At 51.8% G+C, this 10,694-nt stretch overlaps 1 protein-coding gene across 1 annotated transcript in view; it reads right to left on the minus strand.

Moving 5' to 3' along the window:
* LOC309360860 (cathepsin L2-like) overlaps window positions 1-10,129 on the minus strand; it is a 33,904-nt gene extending 23,775 nt beyond the window's left edge. Inside the window, exon 1 of the mRNA XM_081895808.1 lies at window positions 9,976-10,129. The gene's annotated coding sequence lies outside the window, so the exon portion shown is untranslated. The remainder of the gene's footprint in view (window positions 1-9,975) is intronic.
* Window positions 10,130-10,694: the final 565 nt, after the last annotated feature.

The raw sequence follows: 10,694 nt of genomic DNA on the forward strand, positions 1-10,694 counted from the left end.
AAACCTGTGCGGGGCCTTGTAGGGAGTGAGCACCGACCTATGAAAGACCGGGTGCACTCTGGAGCCTTCCGGAAGGGCCAGGCGAAATGCTACTGGATTGATCCTAGCCTCAACTTGGTAGGGTCCTAGCTGCCTGTGTCCTAGCTTCTTCTTGGCTAACGATTTGGCTGGCATAGCTTGGGCTGCTAACCATACCCAGTCCCCCACCTGGATGTCTTCTCCCGCCCTTCTGTGCTTGTCCGCCTGCACCTTATAGGCCTGCTTGGCCAGCTCTAAATGTCTCCGCAGCTCCTCGTGCACCTCTTGCAACTCTGCTGCGAACTGGTCGGCTTCTTGAGGCACCCCCTCCTCTGGTGCTATAAGCCTCGGAAAGGTTCTGGGATGACGGCCATTGTTCGCGAAGAACGGTGTCACCCCGGTCGATGCGTGCTTCGTGTTGTTGTAGGCAAACTCAGCCATCGGCAGGTAGTCCACCCACGCTGCTGGTCGCTGATTGGCGTAACACCTCAGGTACTGCTGCATGATCGCGTTGACCCTCTCTGCTTGGCCGTTGGTCTGCGGATGTCTCGCCGACGCTAGGTCGATCTTGACGTGCAGGATACCCAGAAGCTTCTTCCAGAAGTTGGAAACAAATTGGCGCCCCCTGTCGGACAGGACGGACTGCGGTAGTCCATGCACTCTGAACACGTGGTCGATGAAGAGTTTGGCGGTCTGTTCTGCCGTCGCCACCTTGGCACAAGGAATGAAGTGCGCCATCTTGGTGAACAAGTCCACAACCACCAGCACCGCCGTCTTGCCCCTGGCGCTGGGCAGGTCAGTAACAAAGTCCAGTGCTACCCTCTCCCACGGTTGCTGCGGCGTTTCCAGCGGTTCCAACAATCCCGCCGGTTTCTGGTGTACTGGTTTGGACCTCTGACAGGTGTCACACCTGGCGACGTAATCCGCCACCTCTCCCCGCATCTGGGGCCACCAAAAGTCCCTGGCCACTAGTTCTATCGTCTTCTCCTTGCCGAAATGTCCCGCACTGGGAGCGTCGTGCAATTGCTGCAGAACCTTTGCGCGAAGTTCATCGTTAGGCACGTAGAGGGCACCCTTGCGAGTTAAGAGTCCGTCCCGCAACTGGAACTCATCGTCTCTTTGCGACCCGCTGCGGAGCTCCTCCATCTTGGACTGTGCAAATTGATCCGCTTGCAACGCTCGTCGCACCGCGTCCAGGTCGACTGCGATAGCCGCGCACGCCCACGCCTGCGGTGCGAAAATGTGCTTCGCTGCAATTGGTGTCGTCTCCTCCAGGTATTGCAGTTTCCTGGAGAGTGCGTCTGCTATAACATTGGAGTCCCCCGGGATGTATTCTATCTTGAAGTCGAAATCTGCAAAGAATTCTGCCCAGCGCATGTGTCTTTGGGTCTGCAGCCTTGCCGTTCGCCAATACTCTAAGTTCTTGTGATCCGTGCGGACTTGCACTGTGTGCTTGGCTCCTATGAGGAAGTGCCGCCACGCTTTGAAAGCTGCATGAATGGCCAACAGCTCCCTGTCCCATATGGTGTAGTTCCGCTCCGTCTTGCTGAGCTTCCGGGAGTAGAAGGCACCCGGCCTCCAATTGCCTTGCGGATCCTCCTGCAGAAGGACGGCTCCAACCGCTCTGTCGGACGCATCGGTTTCCACTCGCATGGGTCTGCCGGGATTCACGTGCAGTAGCTGTTCCTCGGAGGCGAAGAGGCTTTTAAGCTTCCGAAAAGAGCGCTCTGCCTGTTCCGTCCAAGCGAACCTCTTCTTTTTGGAACTGAGGGTGTCCGTGATTGCTGCCGTCTCATTGGCAAAACCTTTGATGAATTTGCGATAAAAATTGGCAAATCCGATGAATCTTTGGACCTCCTTCCGATTGCGTGGGCTCTTCCAGTCCAACACCGCTTGGACCTTGATTCTGTCCATGGCCAGCCCCTCGTCGGAGAGCTTGTAGCCAAGAAAATCCACCTCCGTCACATCAAACTGGCACTTCTCCAACTTGGCGTACAGCCTGTGCTCCTTCAACCTCTGTAGGACCTCCTTTACATCCTTCTCGTGAGCCTCCGGCGATTCCGAGAAAATCAGGATATCGTCGAGAAAACATACACACTTCTTGTAGAGGAGTCCCGCCAGCACGTGATGCATAAATGCTTGGAAAACGTGGCTGCCATTTTGGAGACCAAACGGCATAACTCTGTATTCATACGTGCCTAGAGGCGTGAACATGGCAGTCTTCCACTCATCGCCCTTCCGGATGCGGATGAGATTGTACGCTCCACGCAAATCCAACTTGGTGAAGATCTTACCCTTCCTAACGGTCGCTAGGAGGTCGTCAATCTTGGGCATGGGAAAGGCCTTGGGCTTAGTCAGTCTGTTTATGAACCTGTAATCCACCACGAGTCTTTTTTGGGGCGTGTCTTTTTTCTTCACAAAGAAAACAGGACTGCCTCCCACTGCCTTGGATTCCCGGATGAACCCGCGCTTCAGATTCTGCTCTATGAATTCTCTGAGCTCTTGCATCTCGTCCTCAGACATGGAATACAGCTTTGCAGTTGGCAGCTGCGCCCCTGGCACCAGGTCGATCGCACAGTCGTAAGGCCTGTGAGGCGGCAACTTGTCAGCTTCTTTCTCGCAGAAAACCTCCAAGAATCCCTCGTACTTGTGAGGCACTGCCTGCACCATGCCCAGGTGCAGTTGCTGCTCAGCTCCTTCCTCCTGATTGGGTTGGATGCAATGCTGAGCACAATACGATGAGCAGAAGGTGATCTGCCGCTGGTACCACGCTACAGCGGGACTATGTCTCTCCAGCCAACTCATGCCTAACACAATGGGTGTGTCTGACAGGTGGGTGACATTGAAGCTAATGACTTCCCGATGATTTCCAATCTGCATCACCATGGGAGGCGTCTGCTGCACAACTTGCCCTCCCAGCAATTTCCTGCCGTCCACTGTGACCACGTTCAGAGGGGTCGTTGCAGGCAGGAGCGCTATGCCATGCTGCTTGACAAATTGCATTCCCACAAAATCCGCGTTGCTTCCTGAATCAACCGTGATCGGAACTTCCAGGGATTGTCCATTTGGCAGCTGAAGGGTTGCAGTGAGTTGCACTGCTGGCTTGGGGGGTAAAGGGTCTGTGCGTTGCAAGGGTGCTGGGGACTGTTCTACAGATCCGCCTGGCTGAGCCCCAGTAGCTCCGCCTCCAGCCAGGCACTGTCGTTTCCCTGAGGCTGCTCCGTTTGCACCACTTCCGCTGACACTGTTGCTAGAGCTGCAGTGTGCTTCTGGAGCCTCTGGGGGCACTCTTTCGCCATATGGTGTGCACTGTCACAGATGTAACATTTCCTGGTCCCTCTAGGCGGCTTCGCCTTCACTGCACCGGAAACAGGGGCTCTGGATGGTGTCTGAGCCCTAGCACCACCGATTTCCATCGGCTCTTCACCTTGCCTCCCCAAGGGCGAGGGGTGCGACTGGTTGAAGTCCCTGGGGACAAAAGGGGGGGTTCTCGCTGGTGCACGCGCCTGGGGTCCCTCCCCCTCGTGCCACGGGCGTCCCTCAAGTCGGATTCCAATAGCCAAAGCCCGATGCACGACGTCTTCCAGGGTCTGGGGTCTATCCCCCCTGGCGATCTCATCCTTGACGGGGGGGCTAAGCCCCTCCCAGAAAAGATCTCTGACTGGTTTACTATCCTTCTCCCAGCCCAACGCAGTTAGCAATGCAAAGAACTTGGAGTGATATTGGCGCACAGTGGCTTTGCCTTGTCGCAGTCCGTGCATCTGTCTACGTGCAATATCCACATCCACAGAGGACTGGAAACAAGCATCCATCGCTTTAATAAATTCATCAGAACTGCGGCGGGCAGGGCCATCTTCGCGCCACAAATTGCGCAGCCAAGCTCTGGCCTCCCCATGCAGATGCGAAATTATGAACCCCACTCTCTCCTCCTCATCCTTAAAATCATGACGGAGTAAATGCAGTGCATACACGATGTCCGCTCTGAAGTTAGGGTAATCTTGAAGGTTGCCATTAAAGTGCGTAACTAGGGCGCCCCCCCGCCGTCCAAGTGCAACGCCCTCCGATCTGGACCCCGGGACCCCTGCCCTGGCCGCTTGCTCCCACCTTGTTCGCAGGTCCTGGCAAGCCTTGTCCAGTTCGTCATTCTTCTTCTGCGATGCAATGACTGCAGCTGTGAGCTCGGTAACTTGATTCCTCAGCGTAAGCAGCTGTTCCTCCGCGCTCATGGCTGCTCCCGGTGGTGAGCTTTGCAAAAAAAAATTTTTTGCGTTCTGGAGAGGGGACTTACTGTCAGAGTCACCCGTTTGGTCCCAGCTCACAAGAGACCCAACTCCGATCCGGTTTATTTACAGAAAGTCTTTATTGAAGATCATGGTTGCATTTACACTCCATCTCTGTGACTCTACATCTGTACCGTTAGATCGTTGAAGTCCCCTCTGAATCTGTCCCGCCTCGGCACCAATTTAAGAGGCTAGCCCTGGACCACCTCTTCCTCTCCTTCCTTTTCCGCAGGGTCTTTCTGCCCCCCTGAGTTCCCCCTCTCCGGGACTCGCCCGAGGCTGAATCCTCTGACGCCTCTGCCCCCCTCCTTCTCGCTTTAGGGCCGGGCTCCTCCCCAGGGCTCTCCTCACTTCCGCGCGCCTCTACCTTTGAACTTGGCGCGCGTACGTTGCTCCTGACCTTCCTCTTGACCGCTACACTGCTCTCGGTGCTGCTCTCCACCCCTTCCGGCTGAGCGCCCTGCTCCGATCTCCTTCCCCTGTCTCTCTCCTGCTCTGCTCCCTCTGACACACTTGTAACTCCACCCCCTTCACTCCGTTCCGGCTGAGAAGCCGGCTCCTGCCTCCGACCCCCACTGGGGCTTCTCCCTTCTCTCCCCTGCTCCTCACTGTTTCCCCCTTGTCCCCCTTTCGGTCTGGCCAGGGGAGCCCCCTTTTGGGAATCCTCTGACTCACTGGTCAGACTCATGGAGAACCTTTGGGCATCGTCATCCTCCTCCTCATCTCTCTGGGATTCTTCCCCCTCGCTCTCTGTCTCCTCCCCCATCTGCTCTTCTCTCCCTGAAACCCTGACAATATGGTATATAAATTTTATGAAATAAATGAATAAAATTATACCAGTAAAAGCAAAACTCAGCCAAGAATGTTTCTCTGTCCATCTCCTCAGATGTCAGACCCACTGAGTTAAAGTGCATGGAGATTATTATTTATCAAATGCCTGGCTGAAGGGAAAGTGTTTGGGCAAGCGTTTGCCAAGGTGCCAGGCCTGTGGAAGCAGCAGGAACACTTTGTAAGGGGGCAGCCTAGGATGCTTCACGGTTTGAGGCAAAGCAGGAAATTTTGCCCTGCCTTCTCCTCTTCAGCCTCTCTTGCAGCCTCCACACCCTCACCCCAGTAATCATTAGGCATTGTTTCTATAATGGTGGGAGTTTAGTAAGAGCTCCGCCGGATTTCCATCGTTGAAGGTTTGAGGAGCATGCCACTCAGGGCTTATTCAGACGCATGCTTTATCAACAACTGTTGGGTTAATGGATTTTTATTTGCCATTCTAATTCCGTTTTTCATTGCTAAATGGGGGGGGGGGCAATAGAGCCGATGGTAAGGCGTTGTAGTGGGTCAAAGGGAAAGTTCCATTATATTTGGAAAAATCCCTAAAATATAAAGAGAAGAAGCTAAAACAAAGTTTTTGCCACAATGTCCCTAAGCCCCAACTTCTGAAAAGGATAGGACGACTGTGACCCAGATGAATATTAGCAGCATCAAGGCCAACATAGCTCATCACCAGTTATCTAGTGGGAATCAGGCAGTGATAAAGCAGTACAGGCTAAACATTGGACCCAGTAGCCTTGTGGCCATTGCAGATTTTCTACAATTATTTTCATCTTTCATGATTCATGTAAAAGGAAGAGAGCTATGTGGAGCTGTAATCCAAAGACAACTACTTGTGTTTCATCACTGCAGTGATGGCCATTGTCAACACTGAATCCGATGCCATCTTAAGTTGTCAGGTGCTCCTTTGTATTCAGATCAGGCCTCATCAGAATAACATAGCACTTGGGGAGGAAGATGCAGCCCAGGAGCCCCGCACTGGAGGCCAACATAGAGAGGATCTGCACGGTCCCCATGTGCTTCCCCTTGGTGCTCAGGTAGGTGGGCACAAAAGACACCCAAACACTGCAGAAGACCAGCATGCTGAAGGTGATCAGCTTGGCTTCATTGAGGGAGCCAGGCAGCTTCCTGGCTAGGAAAGCCACCGTGAAGCAGGTGGCAGCCAAGAAGCTCATGTAGCCAAGGGCAACATAAAACATGGCCACAGACGCTTCGCTGCATTGCAGGATGATCTTTTCCACCCGGGAGTGCATGTCAGGCTCAGGGAATGGGGGAGAAGAGCCCAGCCAGATGGTGCAGATGAGAACTTGCCCCCCGCTGAGAGACTTCAGAGAAGTCTGACTAGCCCAAGGTCACCCAGCAGCTGCATGGGGAGGGAACCCGGTTCACCAGATTACGAGCCCACTGCTCTTAACCACTACACCACACTGGCCTCTCTGACAGGGAAGCTGCAATGCCCAGGATCATTTGGGGGACGTCATGTGCTTGAACTGCTCACTGGATGCACTTTAAATCATAGCATCCTAGAACTGTAGAGTTGTGAGGGACCCCAAGGGTCATCTAGTCCAACCCCCTGCAATGCAGGAATCTCAACTCAAGAACCCATAGCATGTGGCCATCTAAGCTCTGCTGAAAAACCTCCAAGGAAGAAGAAGGAAAGGAAAAAAGAAAGAGAGGGAGGGAGGGAATCAAACTGGCTCCAAGCCAAAGGCCAGGCGGAACAACTCTGTCTTACAGGTCCTGCGGAAAGAAATCAGATCCTGCAGGGCCCTGGTCTCATGAGGCAGAGCGTTCCACCAGCCCAGAGCCAGAGTTGAAAAGGCCCTGGCTCTGGTTGAAGCCAAGACAAGCTTCCTCCCTGGGATGCCCTTGAGATATTGACAGGGCTCTCATATCCATGTCTGGAGGGACAGGGAGCAAAACCTCTCTCTCTCCCCTTTCCCCACCCCATGCAGGATGGCAAGGGGTCTGTGCATCCGGCTGGGAAGAAGGTGGTGGGAGTGTGGAGCCCAGCCAGGAGCTGGCTGTGGGCAGGATCCTTGCACTGCTGGGGGTTGGACTAGATGCCCCTTGGCACCCCTTCCAACTCTGCCATGCTCTGATTCTCTCGAGCAGCTGAAGTAACGGGCGGGAGAGGAAGATGCAGATGAAGGGGAGGCACAACCACACACCCCAACAGCCCCCTCTGGCCTGACCCATGGGGGCCTCATTCCAGCACACTTTGACCCCCCTGGTTTTATTTTTCTTCATTCAGCTGCTGGACAACCCAGCAGCCTGGCCCCTGTTTGCCAGCTGATGTCACAAAGTGCTGCTTTGCAAGCAAGCCTTATAATGCCCTGCAAGGGGGATGCCTGTCAGAGGACAGTGAGAGTTGGTAGAGAAAGATGGATTCTCCAGGTAGGAGGCCTAGAGGAGATGAGTGGCAATATTATTATTGTGAGGTGATGCTATTACAATTCCAAAGGGAATGTCAAGCAGGGAGGGAGGGGAAAGAGAGAGAGTGGAATTCTGGTGGAGACGGAAGATGGAAGGAGGCTTGGAAAGGGAGTTTGAAGGGGGGCAGGGGAGAGTCGGTTGAGAGCGATGGGTTCTAGAAGGGGGCACGAGGGGGGGGCTGAAGCTGAGCTGTCTTGATAGTCACCCGCCACTGGCGTTTATTTACCAAAGACATAGTGTAATGCATCTTAAAATGCAATGAGGCGACACCACTACATAGAACAAGATTGTGCATTTTAAAAGTTTCAATTCAAAAACAAAAAACAAGGACAGGAAAATGGGGGGAAATAAACCTTATTTTTTTTAAAAAAAAGGGGGGGAAAGAACTAAAATTACTCCAGAAAGCAACTGAGTTGTCTCACCATCTTCACATCCAATTTTTTAAAAAAATCCCAACAAGAAAGTACAATTCCCAAGCGCTTTCCCTTCGTATTTAAAAACGCCCCTGGCAAAAACACAACTTAGGCATTCCTGTCAATCCGTACATCTATCTCCCTGCCCCCTTCATGGATCACTGCCTTGCCGTGGCGAAGGGGCTTGAATAACTCAGAGAAGCTATGAGCTATGCTGTGCAGGGCCACCCAAGATGGACAGGTCATAGTGGAGAGTTTTGACCAAACGTGATCCACCTGGAGCAGGAACCAGCAAGCCACTCCAGTATCCCTGCCAAGAAAACTCCATGGACAAAGACAACAGGCATATAAAAGTTATGGCGCTGGAAGATGAGCCCCTCAGGTCGGAAGGCGTCCAACATGCTACTGAGGAAGAGCGGAGGACAAGTACAAGTGGATTCAGAGCTGATGAAGCGGCTGGGCCAAAGCCGAAAGGACACTCAGTTGCGGATATGCCTGGAAGCGAAAGGAAAGTCCAATGCTGTAAAGAAAAATATTGCATAGGAACCTGGAATGTAAGAACCATGAACCTTGGCAAGCTGGATGTGGTCAAAACCGAGATGGCAAGAATAAATATTGACATCCTGGGCATCAGTGAACTAAAATGGATGGGAATGGGTGAATTTAGTTCAGATGACCATCATATCTACTATTGTGGGCAAGAATCCCGTAAAAGAAATGGAGTGGCCCCAGTGGTGTAGCGTGGGGGGTGCAGGGGGGGCCGGCCGCACCGGGCGCAACATCTGGGGGTTAAGGAAATCCACGGGTTAGGGGGCGCAAATCCATGGGTTAGGGGGCGCAAATTACTTGCCTTGCCCCGGGTGCTGATAACCCACGCTACGCCACTGAGTGGCCCTCATAGTCAACAAAAGAGTGGCAAAAGCTGTACTGGGATGCAATCTCAAAAATGACAGAATTATCTCGATACGAATCCAAGGCAGACCTTTTAACATCACAGTAATCCAAGTTTATGCACCAACTACTGGTGCTGAAGAAACTGAAATTGACCAATTCTATGAAGACTTATAACACCTTATAGAAGTGACACCAAAGAAGGCTGTTGTTCTCATTATAGGGGATTGGAATGCTAAAGTAGGGAATCAAGAGATAAAAGGAACAACTGGCAAGTTTGGCCTTGGAGTTCAAAATGAAGCAGGGCAAAGGCTAATAGAGTTCTGTCAAGAGAACAAGCTGGTCATCACAAACATCACAACACAAGAGACGACTCTACACATGGACATCACCAGATGGGCAGCATCGAAATCAGGTTGATTATATTCTCTGCAGCCAAAGATGGGGAAGCTCTATACAGTTTTGCTTCACTTTCAAAGCGTCTCTACTTATCCCTACATTCCAAGCAGAGATCTTTGTTTAAAAATAAAGTCTTAGACGGTTTTGTAATAAATTGGATTAAAACCATGACTCATGAAGCTGGTTACTCCGGCGAGCATAAAAGTGGGGGAGAAAAGACAGGGTAGGACCACAACCAGCAACTGCAATACCTGAAGATGCTGTTTTCAACAAGGAAAAAAAGGAAAGGAGCGGAAGTGAAATCCAGACCTGAGGTCCTATCCTCTGATCTGAAAACCCAGGTCCTTCGTTCCAGATGGTAGGAGTGGGTGGGCTCACTATTGGGGGTTTTCCTGCATAGAATTTGTTAAAAATACATTTCATGGCCAATGTGTTTAACACTGCAACATGAGAGCAGATTTGAAGGCTCAGTACTAGCAAATATTATCCTGACAAAAATTTGGGAGTATTGCAGAGTCTTTTGGTCTGAGGACTGATCCTGCTGATGGCTTCACTCACTGCCATTTGTTTATTTGAAATACTCAAAATCTTTCCACAACCGCTCAAGATAGCTCACCACAACTGTTTAAGACAATTACATTCAGCAAAGACAAACCTAAAGCTGAAAGCATTAAAAAAACCAACAACTTTAAAATAACATCCACTTGTACCTTGGATCTCAAAAGCCTTGCGACTCGAACGTTTTGGCTCCCAAGCGCCGCAAACCCAGAAGTGAGTGTTCCCGTTTGTGAACGTTCCTTGGAAGCTGAACGTCCGACGCAGGGCTGGATTTAGGTCTGATGAGGCCCTCAGCTCTTGAAGGTAATGGGGCCCTGAGAGCCGAAGCCGCAAGGCAGGCTGGGAAGTGCTGGGCTGCCCAGTCAAGTCCTCCAGGCCTGACTGCCAACGGGGGAGTCACTCTGAGTCATGTGACTTGGCAGCCAGTTTCACTTTTGGTTCTCTGTAAGATGTCAGTCAGAGTCAGTCGCCTCAGTTCTGAGCAGTATGGAATCTCAGGCAGACAGTTTGGAAGCAAGTTGTTTAAAAAGAAGTTGATTTTAACGCAGTAAAGCTCTTCTTCTCTAAAACTCTGCATTCTTAATTTACGCTGCGCGTCAGATTGTGCCTATGCTTACACAAAGAAAGACTACAAGCCTAGGAGACATAGTGGACCACCAGCTAAGCGTGAGCCCACCGTGCGATGCAGCAGTGAAGAAAGCGAAGGCTATTTTAGGCTGCATCAACAGACGTCTAGTGAAAAGTGCCACTCTATTGTGTCTTGGTCAGACCACACCTGGAATCCTGTGTCCAGTTCTGGGCACCACAATCTAAGAAGGATGTTGACAAGCTGGCAGGTGTGCAGACGAGGGCAATCAAGGTGATCAAGGGT

This window comes from Podarcis melisellensis (assembly GCF_964234715.1).
Source record: "Podarcis melisellensis genome assembly, chromosome: 18".
Classification (NCBI taxonomy): domain Eukaryota; kingdom Metazoa; phylum Chordata; class Lepidosauria; order Squamata; family Lacertidae; genus Podarcis; species Podarcis melisellensis.